The sequence below is a fragment of the Mustela nivalis genome (assembly GCF_964662115.1).
Source record: "Mustela nivalis genome assembly, chromosome: 18".
NCBI classification, from domain to species: Eukaryota; Metazoa; Chordata; class Mammalia; order Carnivora; family Mustelidae; genus Mustela; species Mustela nivalis.
The window spans coordinates 12002238-12018170 of record NC_139037.1 but is presented as its reverse complement, the minus strand read 5'-3'; the positions used below and the strand labels follow the sequence as shown (position 1 = coordinate 12018170).

The 15933-nt window shown below is 38.0% G+C and overlaps 1 protein-coding gene across 1 annotated transcript in view; it reads right to left on the bottom strand.

Moving 5' to 3' along the window:
• The window catches only part of GLG1 (golgi glycoprotein 1), a 158314-nt gene that overhangs the window by 119335 nt on the left and 23046 nt on the right, over positions 1–15933 (bottom strand). The window lies entirely within an intron of this gene.

The window sequence follows — 15933 nt, the reverse complement described above, 5'->3', positions numbered from 1 at the left end:
AGAAGGCAGCCGCTTAACCGACACAGCCACCCAGATGCCCCGAGTTTTGTAGAACTATTAAAAATAGGGTTGCGTGGGTGGCTCAGTGGGTTGATCCTTTGCCTTTAGCTCAGGTCATGATCTCCGGGTTCTGGGCTCGAGCCCTGTATCGGGCTCTCTGCTCAGCAAGGAGCCTGCTTCCCCATCTCTCTCTGCCTGCTGCTCTACCTACTTGTGATCTCTCTCTCTCTGTCTGTCTAATAAATAAATAAAATCTTTTTTAAAAAATAAAAAATAAAATAAAATGCCTGCCTCTCTTGAAGACCCAGAAGTTGATGATATATAAGTAACCCCAGAAGAAGTCATTCTGTTTGTCTTTCTTGGAGATAAGTCTGTGAAATGAAACTAACCAAAAAACAGTTTTGTGGCTGGTGGTGGTAGCAGCTGATGCTGTAACTACTATAGGGATGCAAGAGTTGAGAGAGAAACAAAAAACCAAAAAAGTGTATTAAACAAAAAGAGATCTAGGAACAGAACTTGCTCATATTTTCATAACAATGGGGTTAGATCACTGATGTAAAAATGTGGTTAAATGTTTATAGCCTAGTAAATATTAACAAGCTCAATTTTTCAATTCATAGGACTGTGAATTATTCAATGCTTGGAATAACTCCAGCTTGGCTTTATAGTGACTATCTCAGATGACAATGATCCTTGACATAATTCACTGGGCAAAATGTAAACATAAATATTGACTTTAATGCATAATAAACCAAAGCTTGTTACAAGGTACACAGAGTTGTCAAATCACATAAGGGGCAAAAATTTCATTCCTTATGGCACAATTACATTAATTAATTAATTTCTTCTTCTTCTTCTTTTTTTTTTTAGATTTTATTTATTTATTTGACAGAGAGAGATCACTAGTAGGCAGAGAGACAGGCAGGAAGAGAGGGGAGAAGCAGGCTTCCCGCCGAGCTGAGAGCACGACAGCAGGGCTCGATCCCAGGACCCTGGAATCATGACCTGAGCTGAAGGCAGAGGCTTTAACCCACTGAGCCACCTAGGCACCCCTAATTTCCTCTTTTGACTTCCTCAACTGCAAGATTCCATATGAACATAAAGAACAGCAGCTCCCATTCACCACCACACCAATCTGATTTGCTTTCTGCCATGTCTCTGACACATTGCTCTAAATCATTTGTTTTGCTGCTCAAAAAAAGACGTATCTAATTAAGACCACGAAGGCCAAGAATCATCACAAGAGCCTACTCTAAGTCACTGAAACATCTCTTCTTCCTAAAATACTTAAATACCTTAATTTCTAGTTTGTATAGTCAACAGCAACATAATACACCATGTTCTTGAAGTGGAGTAGCAAGCAAAGCTACCTGTTAAGTGCTGTTAAGTTATCTCCCTAGCTATAGCATAGCTGTAAATGTAACAGAAAATAATTGGGTACAAAAGATAGATTTGTTTTTAGTGGAAGGGAAAAAATCTGTATGACACAAAATAATCAGATGACATCCTTTTACATCTCACCTGTAGATTTAGACTGGAGAATGTCAAATTATATTTGCTTGGCTGCATATAAGGTAGCTTAGGAAAATGGCTCACTGTAAACAAAACACCCAAACCTGAACTCTAAAATGAATATAAATCACTCGATTAAGCTTTCTTCAAAATAAGGTTGATATAAGACTTGAAGCTTAGGGGGACCTGGGTGGCACAGTTGGTTAGGCATCGGACTCTTGGGTTTCGGCTCAGGGCATAATCTCAGGGTCTTGAATCTGAGCCCCATGGGGACTTTGTGCTCAGTGTGGAGTCTGCTTAAGATTCTCTCTCCCTCTCCCTTTGCCATTCTCTACTCCATGTGCACTTGCACATGTGCATTCTCTTTTCTGTCAAACAAAAGTTGAATCCTATATTTTTCACTAGACACGTCACAAATCACAAGTATGGGTGATCTTCTGTCATCCAGGCACTACAGCATCATCAATAAGGGTTTTGGTAATCATTTTCTTTTCAAACCAAACTTCAATTTTCCATATTGGTAAACACAACTACAAACATATCTGACCAACTCAAAAGCCCTAAAGATAACAAAAATATTGTTTCATCCTTTTACTAACTGAAGAAAATCAAGTTTTCTGGGGGTCTCTCCCTCTTAAAATGTGACTCCTACCTATTTAATTCTTATAGTTCTCCATGTATCTTCTATTTGCTTAATCAACAGAATCCTAAACCTAGTGTACAGGTAAACTAATAGGGAAGCTTAAAAAGACAACAACAGATGTGGTAATCCAATTCTTATAATGGTAGGTTAGATTATTTGGAATGATCCTGAAATTATAATCAATTAAAAATGTTAAAAGATTTTAAAATCTTCTTAAAAGCAACTAATAGCTCCAGTCATGATCTCAGGGTCCTGGGATCAAGCCCCCACCAGGGGCTCCCCGCTCAGTGGGGAGTCTGCTTATCCCTCTACCTCTGCCCCACCCCCCACAGCTCCTGCTCTCGCTCTCTCTCTCAAATAAATAAAATATTAAAAAAAAATAGGGGTGCCTGGTTGGCTCAGTCAGTTAAGTGCCTGCCTTCAGCTTAGGTCATGATCCCAGGGTCCTGGGATCGAGCCCCAGGTCAGGCTCTCTGCTCAACAGACAGCTTGCTTCTCCTTCCCTGTCTGCGTGCCGCTCTGCCTGTGTGCTCCTTCTCTCTCTCTCTCTCTCTGTCAAACAAATAAATAATCTTGGGGAGCGGGAGCAGAAAGAGTTAAGTATCTGGACATAATAGAAGAGCAAATTAGTAAAGTGGAAGATAAGTCAAAAGAAATTATTCAGAATGCAGCATGAAGAAATGTTAATAAATGTGGAGCCTATACCACAGCAGCCACGGTTCTGTGATACCCCATGGCCAGGGGCTTCAACAAGGGCCACAGGAGCAAGCTGAGGCACAGCCACCACTCTGGACACCCCACCACGCACACCGAATTCCCAAGGGACATGATCAGAGTGTTATGTGGCTTCACCTCATACAAGCAGATCACCCTGGAGCTGCTCACAGTCTCCAAGGACAAGTATGCCCTCAAGATCATCAAGAATAGAGTGGGGACACAGATCCATGCCAAGAGGAAGCAACAGGAGCTGAGCAAAGTTCTGGCTGCCTAAAGGAAACCAGCTGCCAAGGACTGAGCCCTCTCCCCATTCTGTGTATAATAAAACGTTCACAGAAATAAAAATAAATATGGGAAAACAGCAAGAAATCTAACTTAATTGAAGTTCTAAGAAGAAGAAGAGAGTGGGGCAGAGGCAGATAATGGCTAAGAATTTTCCAGAATGAATGAAAGACACTAAATCAAAAGAAACTCAACAAAGCCAAAACTGGACAAATAAAGGGAAATTCACACCTAGACAAATCACAGTGAATGAGAGAACACAAAGAAAGTCTGAAAAGAAGCCATAGGAACTGACTGCTCAACAGCAACAGTGAAAGCCAAAATACAGTGGCAAGAAGAAAATGGGCTAAAAGAAAAAATAACCCCCCCCCAAAAATTCCAACCTAAAATTCTATCTGTGACAGATTTTTTTAAAAGGCCATAATTCTCCCCCATTTCTTTATGTACACCCCACAGCCCTTTAAATGTGAAACTGTCACTCCTCCCATCAAGAGATGGAGTCTAATTCCTCCACTCTGGAACCTGGGCTTGGCCACTAGACATCAGCAAATATGAACAAAGGCTTGAAAACTGCTTGTGCATTGAAACTTGCCTTTCTATAGCAGACCTCCAGACATATGACTGTCCAGCCCCCAGGTGACCTGACAAGTGACTACAGAGATGTCAATGAGCTGAGCTGATACCATGTAGACTAGAGACAAGCCATCCCACTGAGCTCTGCCCAAATTGCTAACCTACAGATACATGGGAAAGCAGCTGTTGTTTTTGAGTCACTGAATTTGGGATGGCCTGTTACCCAGAAATAGATAATTGATACCCAGACCAACAAAAATATCTTTTAAGAACAGGGTAGAATAAAGATCTTTCCAGACAAACAAAACCTGACAGCTGGCCACTAGAAGACCCTCACTAAAGGAAATTCTACAAAATGTATTGTAGGCAGAAGGAAAGTGGTCCCAGATGGAAGATCAGAGATTCAAGAAGGCATGAGGAGCAAAGACAGGGCTAAATACATGGGTAAAATCTGTAAAAATATTGCTTTTGTAATACAATAATAATAGAGTGAAAAAAATTCAATGCCAGCTGCTTTTGTAATATAATAACTAAAAAAATTCAATGTCAGCAACCACTCCGAGACATTCTGATTTAATTTGCCAGAGACATCTGGGTACTGAGAATTTAAAAATCACCCCAGGTGCAAAGAGGGCTTGGAATCACTAACTTAAATAAAAAACTTATGTGTGTATATTTAAAGTTGGCATTAATTCCGATCCTCTTTCTACTTTTATTTGGCTTGCCTTTTTTGAAATTACTGACTTGTGATTTTCCATTGAAATAGGTTTCTAAAAACTTACTGTCTCTGTAATACAAAGTGGTTCACCTTGGGAGACAGTAAAGGTCTTAAAACAATTACTATGTAATTTCTCATTATTTTCCAAGAACAGGATATTACTATAAATCCATAGGGTGTTCCCAGTTGCAAGCATTCAAGAAAATCTCAGCTAGGCCTGAAGTTAAACAGGTTTTCTAGTTAATGTTCTTCTACAGTCTATTCAACAAAATAGTAACTAATATTAAAGACCAGGCTACAGGCCATCTGTTAAATAAACTAACAGTAACAGATCAGGATACTGTGCTACTCAAAACACTATGTTAAGTGTTCATTTTCCCAAGTTGTTCTGTTGACTAGATATGGTTGATGGTGTTTACAATCTAAATCAATAAACAATCTCAGAATTAAAATAACCCTCAAGGCAAACCCTTAAATCATGAAAAATTTCCAAAACCAGAAATTCTGCCTCCCATAGCAAAATAAAAAGGGGTGGAATTAACACAAGGAATAAGAAAACGAAGCACCTAATGGATATTATAAATGAGTAGAATGTACAAGCCATACCTTACTGATTTTAAGATGCACCATTATTTCATGTAGCACTAGAGGAAAAAACTCTGCCAATCCTAATTATGTCATAAAATTTAAGATGCATCCTGATTTCAAAGACATTAAGGTGAAAAAGAAAAAGTACACTTTACAGTCAATAAAATATGATAAATGACAAAGCATTATAACCAGGCAACCAGGGGATTTTTGCCAGAAGCTATGGGTATTAAAACTCTCATCCAAACCAACCATACATAACCCAAATTAATATCAAAATACAGCCTCAAGGAAATAACTCTCTATGCAGCAGACAATGGTATCAAAGAAAAAACCCTACACCAATGGAGAAATGACAATGTTCAAACTCATCACCACCCCTAAAGCAATATCACAAAAATGTCCATACCCTCCCAAGGAAGTAAGCCTAAGTGTGCTGGTTCGCTACTTCACCACGCATTCTTTGTCTCTCAAAAAGCCAAGCTCATTTAATGAAAGTCTGCAGTGTCATGCATACACATTTGGCCCTGATCAATAATAGATCATATCAAAATAAAAACTGACAAATTCCATAAATTCCTACAATACATGCAGGATTATGCAAAGAGATTACAGCAAAACATTTTTCTAATTCAGATGAACTGTAAACCCTTAAAAAGCTGTATGTACATTATATATTATATATTAAATTTGTCCTATAAAGGGACATATCATAACCACTGTTAGTTTTTGCAGGCCACATACAATCTCTACAATCTTGGTGTCTTCTTTTAACCCACTGAGCCATCCAGGTGCCCCTTGGTGTCTTCCTTTCACTATATTCTTAAACTGTAAAACCCATTCTTATCTCCAGAGACATTAAAAAAAAAAAAAAAAAATCAAAAGGCCATGGGTTGGGTTTGCCACATGTGCTGCAGATTGCCAATTTCCAGTCTAAGATATAAATGGGCATAAATGGGTGCTTCATAAAACAAAGTTGCTGAAGAAATTAGAGAACAGATCTATTCCAGATTTTAATTTAATAGGTTTGGAAAAATGCTTTAACAAGATCTGTGAAGCAAAACAAAACAAAACAAAAACCAATAAAGCTTAGTGAAGAAAAACTTTATTTATTCTTTTCATTTAAAATATAATCTTTGACAAGGTTCTGTTAACTTATGCATAGAAACCTAAATGAGTGGCTGAAGAAGTAATTTTTATTTTTATTTCTTGGTGAAAATCATATACCAATTCTAATTCAGGAAAACAGACATTAATATCTTATTGCGGTCAAATCATTTTTTCTAGTATACTCTATATGTGGGACCCTACCATCCACAAACCTGGGCTTCAACAAAAATACACAAAGAATAACTTTCAGAGGATTACCCTATTCACTTTGCTAATTGCAAAGCCTATACAGGCACAGATAAATATCAAGAAAGAAATGAATCTCTAAAGATCAGTAAACTGCCAAGGCTAAAGCAACAGCTTTTGTATTAGCGCTGCCCAATATGTACTTATTTCTAAAAGGAAAAATCAATTCATTGGTGAGTTTTATATAAATGGTGTTTTCAGTAGTTATTAAAAGAAACTTAAAAATTGAATGCCAGTTCAGAAAAATCTCTATCAAACTGATCACATATACCCTTAGCTATTCTTATGTAGAAGAGCACATTGCCCAATTTAAAAACTACACTCACACAAATTTTAAGTAAATCTACTTTGATAAATTATTTGAATCACAAAGGAAATCACAAAAGGTAGACTCTAGAAATGTTTTCTAACAAAGAACTCTGCAAATTTATAATGGGCCATGACTATGGGACCAGCAAGGCAAAATCAACATAGCTAATGGACGGTAATCTGTAACAGTATCTCAAATATAACAATGAAAATTATAAAACACTAAAGTAGAGGGATCACATGTCTTGCTTTAAGTATTCTGACTTCACACAAAACACATATAGCAAGAGCTTAGATTTGTTCCCTGTTCTCTGTTAGAATGAATAAAAGAACTTTAGGTCGGTTTTTTGTTTGCTTTTGTTTTTTTTAACCACCAGACCTAACCAGCAATGAGTTTGATCTCTCTTTTAAAAAACTGTTTACTTATATGAGTATGCTGATGACTCATGATTGATGAATAAGAATGAGATACAGACAAAAAGGAAATGGACCAAAATTGATCTCATTAAAGTGGGTAAAAGCTTTCTGCAGAACTCAGCCAATTCACGCCATATTCTACAGCTACAGACTTGTCTGAATATGATCTGTGGTGCAGCAGTCTATTTTATCCTGTAGCTTTATAGGATTTCTTGCTCTATGAAGTTCAATTTCAGAGTAAATACAGCCAAGTGTGCTTTATGAGGACTAAATATAAATCATTTGTAAGAAATCAATAGATAATGTCTAATATTAAAAAAAACAGCATAAATATTCTACTTAAAAATTAGGTAAATTCAAGAATAAAGAGCTGAAAGAGTTCAAAGTGGGGAAAGCTAAAATAGGAGATGACAGTTTTCCCTATAAACCTGGTAGCACTCTGACTTCTACAATCGTGTATTAAAACTACGTATAGGGGTGCCTGGGTGGCTCAGCGGGTTAAAGCCTCTGCCTTGGGCTCAGGTCATGATCCCAGTGTGCTGGGATCAAGCCCCGCATGGGGCTTTCTGCTCAGCAGGGAACCTGCTCCCCTTGCCCCACTTCTCTGTGCCTGCCTTTCTGCCTACTTGTGATCTCTGTCTGTCACATAAATAAATAAATAAATAAAATATTTAAAAAAAAAAAAACTACATATGTATTACTTGAACAATCCATACACCTTCCAGGACATGTGGTATCTATGTGAGTTCGGGAGCATTTTCTGACCTTGTACTCCTATTGTTGCTCTGCTGTGGGGTTCAGTACACAAAAAGTTACCTAGTCTGGAGATAATTGGCTTGGTTTGGTTTTCTTAAATTTTCCCCAGATTCTCCCCATTTACAAAGATTATCTTGAGTTCTTCAGTTAAAAGAAGATTCAAGAAAAGAAAAGACATTTGAAACAATGTTTCTGGCAAGATGGCATGGCCTTACAAGACATTTAAGTAATCCTTAACTAGTTAAAAATAGGTAAATGTGTCCTGGGCCTGAAGTTCTGTATTAAGAGCCAGCTCCTAATAATCCATGTAAATGGGTTGGGATCCTGAATCTGAGGGTTCAAGGTTGCCTCAGGAACGTTGAGTACTTATAACATACAAGGATTTGAGAAATTAAATGCATAAAGTTATTTTAAAAACTCAAGAGACCTTCATGTAAAGGTATTAGCATAACACTTCCAGAATAGCTGAACTCATACTGCACCATTTTTTAAAAACACAGATCTCAATCCTAAAGGCTTTTAAAGATGCTAAATCAAAGAACTAAATTGAAAATGTTGCTCTTAGTATGGATAAGAACAAATCCCAGTGAGGCTTTTCTAGGCCTACCTGGAAAACAGGAGATCCAGGAATTGGGTAGGAGAAAAGCAGCACTTCATTATAGGCAGTCCTTGAGAATCAAAGCCGCACTACTACAAATGCTGTGACAGTTTTGTTTCTTAAATCCAGGACCAATTTTTGAAACTGTAAGTGTTGTTTATATATGTCTAGATTTTTTTCCTAACAAGTCACAGGTCTGTACTTCATATTACTTGCAGAGCTGTACAGGACAATCTTTTCCCAAAAATTACAACTAAGAACTACTAATCAAGAAAAGTAACTGGGGCACCTGGGTGGCTCAGTTATTAAGCCTCTGCCTTCGGCTCAGGTCATGGTCTCAGAGTCTTGCGATCAAGCCCCACATCAGGCTCCCTACTCAGCAGGGAGTCTGCTTCTCCCTCTCCCACTCCCCCTGCTTTTTTCCCTCTCTCACTGTCTCTCTCTCTCTGTCAAATAAATAAATAAAATCTTAAAAAAATAATTATTATGAAATAGTATATAAGTGTTTTGTGACTTAAAAGTAAGGGGTGCCTGGGTGACTCAGTCGGGTAAGCCTCTGCCTTCGGCTCAGGTCACGATCTCAGGGTCCTAGGATTGAGCCCTACATTGGGCTCTCTGCTCAGCAGGGAGCCTGCTTCCCCGGCCCTTCTCTCTGCCTGCCTCTTTGCCTGCTTGTGATCTCTGTCTGTCAAATAAATAAAAAAAATATATTTTTTTTAAAAATTAAGTTTATGAACTTGAACATAACTTACTGAGATAAGGAGAGGCTTCCTGTTTCAATTTTTTCGTGTTTAACTTTTAAAGCAGGCGGAATTTTAAATAGGCAGAATTTTTTCAGCCAGGTTACATCACTCAGTAGCAGCAGCTGTGGAGTCATTAAAAGGTTTTTGAAAAAATCAACTGTTTGTGAACAATAAATTGTACAAAACTTCAAAAATAATTAATTTACTTTGGAACTTATACTCTGCTGGTGCAGTAACAAAAGTCAACGAAACTGCACTTCTAGAAACAGTACCTCCAACATGATGAAAATACATAAGTTTTTCAGAGCAAATTGTTCATAACTGTGAAATATGGGAAATACTTTCATACCCACGCATAAGAAAGTGGCTGAATAAACTAAGGAAGATCTCCATGAATTGATTTAAAATGATTTCCAAGATACAACATTAAATGACAAAATGCAAAGTGCAAAAGGTATCAACTATGGGTTCTTTTGAGTAAGAAGGAAGGTAAAATATGAAAATACACAGGTATCTGCTCAGTTGTATATAAAGAAACAAAGTATAAATTAAAAACTGAGATCCGCTACTCGAGGAATGTGCAGGAAAGAATGGAAGGATGGAAGGGGTAAAAGGTGTAGCAGGAAGGCAATTCTAGAACAATGTTGTTAAATTTTTTTTTTTTTAAGATTCTACCTATTTCTTTGAGAGAGACAGAGAGGGATAGAGAGCATGAGTGGGGGAAGGGACAGAGGGAAAGGGAGAAGCTGACTCCCTGCTGAGAAGGGAGCCCTTAAATGGGGCTCCATCCCAAGGTCCTGGGATCATAAGCCAAAGGCAGAGCCTTAATCAACTGAGCCACTCAGACCCCTAGAACCATGTTATTTTTACTGACTCAAAATGTTTTATATAAGCCTTTGGGGCGGGGGGGGCAAAAATACAATTAAGAGAAGAAAAATGGGAGCCCCTGGGTGGCTCAGTCTGTTAAATGCCCCACTCTTGATTTTGGCTTAGGCTGTGATCTCAGGGTTGTGAGATCAAGCCCCGATCTGGAGCCTATTTAAAATTCTCTCTCCCCAATCCCTCTGCCACCTCTCTCCCCTCTCTCTCTCTCTTTCTCTCTCGCTCTCAAAAAAAAAAAAAAAAGAAAGAAAGAAAGAAAGAAAAGAGAAGAGAAAAGAAAAAAAGAAAAAGAATAAGAACGTAAGGCACCTGGGTGGCTCAGATGGTTAAGCGTCTGCCTTTGGCTGAGATCATGCTTTCTGGGTCCTGGGATCGAGTTCCATATCAGCTCCCTCCTCAGCCAGGAGTCTGCTTCTCCCTCTCCCTCTGCTTATGCTCTCTCTGTCTCTCTCTCTCTCAAATGATAAGTAAAAAATCTTAATAAAAAGAAAGAAAGAAAGAGAAAGAAAGAGAGGAAATAAATGAGCCTAACTGTATTTCAAACAAGCATAACCATAAAGAAGAAAGAAGTATAGAGGAGGGAGAATAACCTGAGTGGCTCATGAACACAGTATTTTGACTATATATCCTCAGTCCAAATACAAAAAAGAGCTGTAAGCAAGTACTGAACTCCAGTAGGTCTACTTTCTCATAATGCATAGCTTAGCATTCTAAAATTATTTTAACTCTATTACAGGATTCAACAAATAAATAATTTGAGGATGAGAGTAAACCATGTTTTCACTGTGATCAATGGAAATTACAAACATGGAAAGGAAGAAAGCTAGAATGAACCCTGTGGTTCTAAAGGCATCCATAAGAATAAAAATCACTTTTTAACATGTGTGTCTATACATATAGATATGAATAGATGTCTGTGTATATATACACATATAGTAGATGTACATATGAATGCATTTATGTAAACACACAGAAACACACACATACACTTTATATATTTTCTGGCTTTAACTGCTGAAGCAGTAACACTCCAGAAGCAAAGAGCACATCTAACATCTGGACCTTGGCTTCTAAATACCATTCTCCACTATAAGGAAAGAGAACTCCTTGGAGAAGTGAGTGATCTCAGGGCTAAGATTAGAAAATTATAAGAGCGCCTAGGAGACTTCTGGTTTTGGGGCTGATATGTAAAGTGCTTCAACATCATCACTTTTATCCTTTTTGTTTTTTTTTTTTTTAAGATTTTGTTTATTTGACACAGAGAGAGAGCACAAGCAGGGGAATGGCAGGCAGAGGGAGAAGGAGAAGCAAGCTCGCCTCTGAGCAGGAACTATATCAGAATTAAAAACTTCTGTGCATGGGGCGCCTGGGTGGCTCAGTGGGTTAAGCCTCTGCCTGTGGCTCAGGTCATGGTCTCAGGGTCCTGGGAACGAGCCCCACGTTGGGCTCTCTGCTTGGCGGAGAGCCTGCTCCCCCCCCCCCTCTCTGCATACTTGTGATCTCTGTCTATCAAATAAATAAACTCTTTAAAAAAAAAAAAAACTTCCATGCATCAAAGTATACAATCAATAGGCTGAAAAAGCAACCTATGAGATAAGTCTGAGAGAAAATATTTGCAAATAATTTAAGTGATAAGAGGTCAGTATCCAGAATATATAACAAACTCCTACAATTCAACAACAAACAATCCAATTAATAATGGGCAAAGTACTTAAATAAATAATTCTCCAAAGAAGGTATACACATGGCCAATAAACACACGAACATGCTTGACAAAACTAATCATTAGGAAATATAAATCAAAACCACCGTAAGGTATCATTTCACATCCATTAGAATGGTTACTATTTTTTTAAATGAAAAAAAGAGGGGCACCTGGGTGGCTCACTGGGTTAAAGCCTCTGCCTTCGGCTCAGGTCATGATCCCAGGGTCCTGGGATCGAGCCCCGCATGGGGCTCTCTGCTCAGTGGGGAGCCTGCTTCCCTTCCTCTCTCTCTGCCTGCCTCTCTGCCTACTTGTGATCCCTGTCTGTCAAATAAACAAATAAATAACCTTTAAAAAATAAACAAATAAGATGAAAAAAAGAAAACAAAGTAACAAGTGTTAGAAAGGGTGTGGATAAACTGGAACTCTGTGCACTGTGGGTGGTAATGTAAAATGGTGGCCACTACTGTGGAAAACAGTATGCCCATTCATCAAAAAATTAAAAAGAAAATTACCATATGATCCATCAATTTGACTTCTGAGTATATATATCCAAAGGAACTGAAAGCAAGGTCTCAGATATGTATACACACGTTTCTAATAATTCACAACAGCCAAAAGGCAGAAGCAAGACAACAGGTTTGACAGATGAACGGATGAACAAAATGTGGTCTATACATGCAATGGAACATGATTCAGCCTTAAAAAAATAAATCCTGGTACATGCCAAAACATGGAAGAACCTTAAAGATATTAATACTAAGTGAAATAGGTCAGATGCAAAAGGACAAATATTGTATGATTCCACTTATATGAGGTACTAGAGTAGAAAAATTCAGAAACAGAAAGAATGACGGTTTCCAGGAGCTGGAGAGAGGCAGAATGCAGTTGGTGTTTAACATGTGGGAATTGCAGTTAGGGATGACTGAAAGTTCTGAAGATGGATGCTGATGATGGTATAACAGCAATATGAATGTACTTAATCTATTCTGTACTGACTTAAAATAGTTAAAGTGCTAAATTCTATTGGTATACATTTTATTGCAATAAAAAAAAAAGAATGGGAAAAATGGATGGCATAGTTTTAGGTTGTTCTTGAACTTGTACACTGCAGGCATAATACTAAGACAAATAACGGGGGGGGGGGGGGCAGCGGTGGCTCAGTGGGTTAAGCGTCAGACCCTAGATTTTGGCTTAGGTCATAATCTCAGGGTTGTGGGATCCAGCCCCACAGCAGGCTATACACTGAGCGTAGAGCCTGCTTAATTCATTTTCTTTCTCTCCCCCTCTCTCTCTCCCTCTCCCCTGCTCACACACATACTCTCTCTAAAAACAAAAACAAGAACAAAAACAAACAAACAAGAAAACAGTAGGATAGATGCCACGTTTGAAAATAAATTATACAGGGGCGCCTGGGTGGCTCAGTGGGTTAGGCCTCTTCCTTCGGCTCTGGTCATGATCCCAGGGTCCTGGGATCGAGCCCCACATCGGGCTCTCTGCTCAGCGGGAGTCTGCTTCCTCCTCTCTCTCTGCTGGCCTCTTTGCCTACTTGTGATCTCTGTCTGTCAAATAAATAAATAAAATTTAAAAATAAATAAATAATACAAAACAAGATACTCCTTGTTTGCATTAGTGGCAGCAAAATCAAAAATAATTTTCTAACTACCCAGCCATGAAAAGTTACTTTCTTTTTCCATCAAGGATTTATTGAGCATGTAAGAGGCACTGGGCTGGGAATCGGGAATACAACATTATGCTGCAAGCAAGCTTATATACTCAGAGTCCAAAAAGCCAGGTCTTTCTACACAGACACAAAATCAGAAAAAGTTCAGGTTTATACAATGCATTGAAAAAATTCTAGCTATCGCTTCTTAGCCTTTTGGCTAAGATCACGTGTGAAAAACTTATAGCTACATCCAGAATGTTCACTCTTAGTAATCCCGACATTTTGCATTCCTAGAGCTAAAATTCTTCTTTACAGTAGCTACTTACGGAGCTTTTCCCAATTGTTCTGGATGGATCTACTACAAATGGCATTTAGGCCATTCTGATCTACTTTCCTAGAGGTCATCCAGGCTTACTGAACATTATTTGTGGGGCACAAAGCTCCAAGTGTTTGGCCTCACCCCAAAACTACCCTGCAATATTAATCAACATAGTGACAATTTAGAAAGCAGCTACACAATTATTTTGGACAACAAAGCTAAACATCTCTATTTACTTTTGCTGAAATTTAACTTCAGAATAAAACAGTCCTGAGAAGGAAAAAAAGAAGAAAAGCAGAGTAATTTTTACTCTGTGGATAATAGCAACCTGAGACAGCAATTCTCTTGGGAACTGGTAAGATTTGTGAAATTCGTAAGGACTATAGCCTTTAAGTTCTTCAAAAAAAATTATAAATCATTTTTTTGTCACCAAACTGATTTGAATCTCCTTCCCTCCTTTCTTCCTTTATGAGCATTTATATTCATTTTCTTCTCAGCATCTCCAATCTCTCACTTTCTACTGGCTTCTTTTAAACTAAAATAGATTTCCTTAACTTTGAAAAGTCTTTATTTAACTGGAATATCCTCCCTTTCAGCTATTCTCACCTCTTGTCACCACTATCAAACTCCTGAAATAGATTCAAATTTGGGTTCTATAGAAACTGTTCTATCTCAATTATACCAAAAACCATGCCTTTTCTCAGTCATTAACCATAACTATTATTCTATTTACCCTAGTGGAACTATAACATCCTTTCAAATTTCCCTTTCCTTGGCTCCCACAGCTAAAAATTCCCTCCTCAGCTTCCACAATTAAACTCTTCTAAATCTTTTAACTCTCAACCACTCCTTCTGTTCCCTATACTTTCCTCCACAAGCATCTTTCCAACCCTCAATTGTGAGCATTCCCCAGGCTCAGTCCTTGCAATCATACTCTTCTACTTACACATTTTTAAGAGGCCTCAACCACTTTCATACCTCCAACTATAGCCTTTCAAGCTGAATGACTAAAATTTAGATTCAGTTCAAGATTTAGTTCCCAATTTAGATCCTTTTACTGGAAACTGCTTGAAACACCTTGCTGTCATTTCAAATTCAATGCAAGCTAAGAATTACATATTTTTGGAGGTAGCCTAACAGTTAAATTTTGACTTCTTGTCACCTGGTTAAACTCCACTATTCTTTCAGCTCAATCATCATTTTCTCAGGAAAACATTTCCTGACTCTCTGATTAACCAAATGTCCACATCTCTCTCTTTTATAGCACTTATTATAGCTATAATTTTCGATTTATTTTGTGATGTGTGTGTATGTGTGATTCTTTAATGACTACTTCCTCCACTTGATGGTAAACCTCGCAAGGATCATGTCTTTCCAGAGTGGGAGGTGAAGCGTATGACAACCACCATATTCCTAGTGTCTATCATTAAGTTTCGGACATGAAGTAAATAATATTCACCCAAAATTTGTCAAATGAATAAAAGCTCCCCAAATTTCTCCTAGGTAATGAGTTTCCATCTCCTACTAGTCCAACACTCCCCAGGTCTTTACTTCACAGTTTACAAAAAAGCAGCTTACTCAATGAGCTCCTTCAGATTTTCCTTACTTCAATCCATAATGCACACAAGAATAATTTCCTTAATTATTTCACATGCCAGTCTCCTACCCAATAATATTCACTGACTTCCTATTTCTCTCAAAAAAAAAAAAAAAAAAAACTAAACTTATGCAGACATTTCATTAAAGAGTTCAATCTGCCATGAACACTAATGTCAGCTACTCAAGGCAGCCCTTCCCAATGGCCATGATGTTCGAAAACACTGATTCTTCTCTTTGATTCTCCTTTATTCTTGCTTGCAAACCACCACTAGTAATATTACCTTGGAAATATTACTATTAATTGCATCACAAATGCCTAATATTAATTAACCAAGTCTTGTTGGCTATAGGTTTACAAACCATCTCTTAGGATATATTTCTTAGAAGGTATGATGAGTATTATTATTTGTAACATTCTTACTGATCATAGTTTCAGGAAGTTTCATTTTATGAATTTGTCCTTAAGGGGCGCCTGGGTGGCTCAGCGGGTTAAAGCCTCTGCCTTCAGCTCAGGTCACAATTCCAGGGTCCTGGGATTGAGCCCCACATC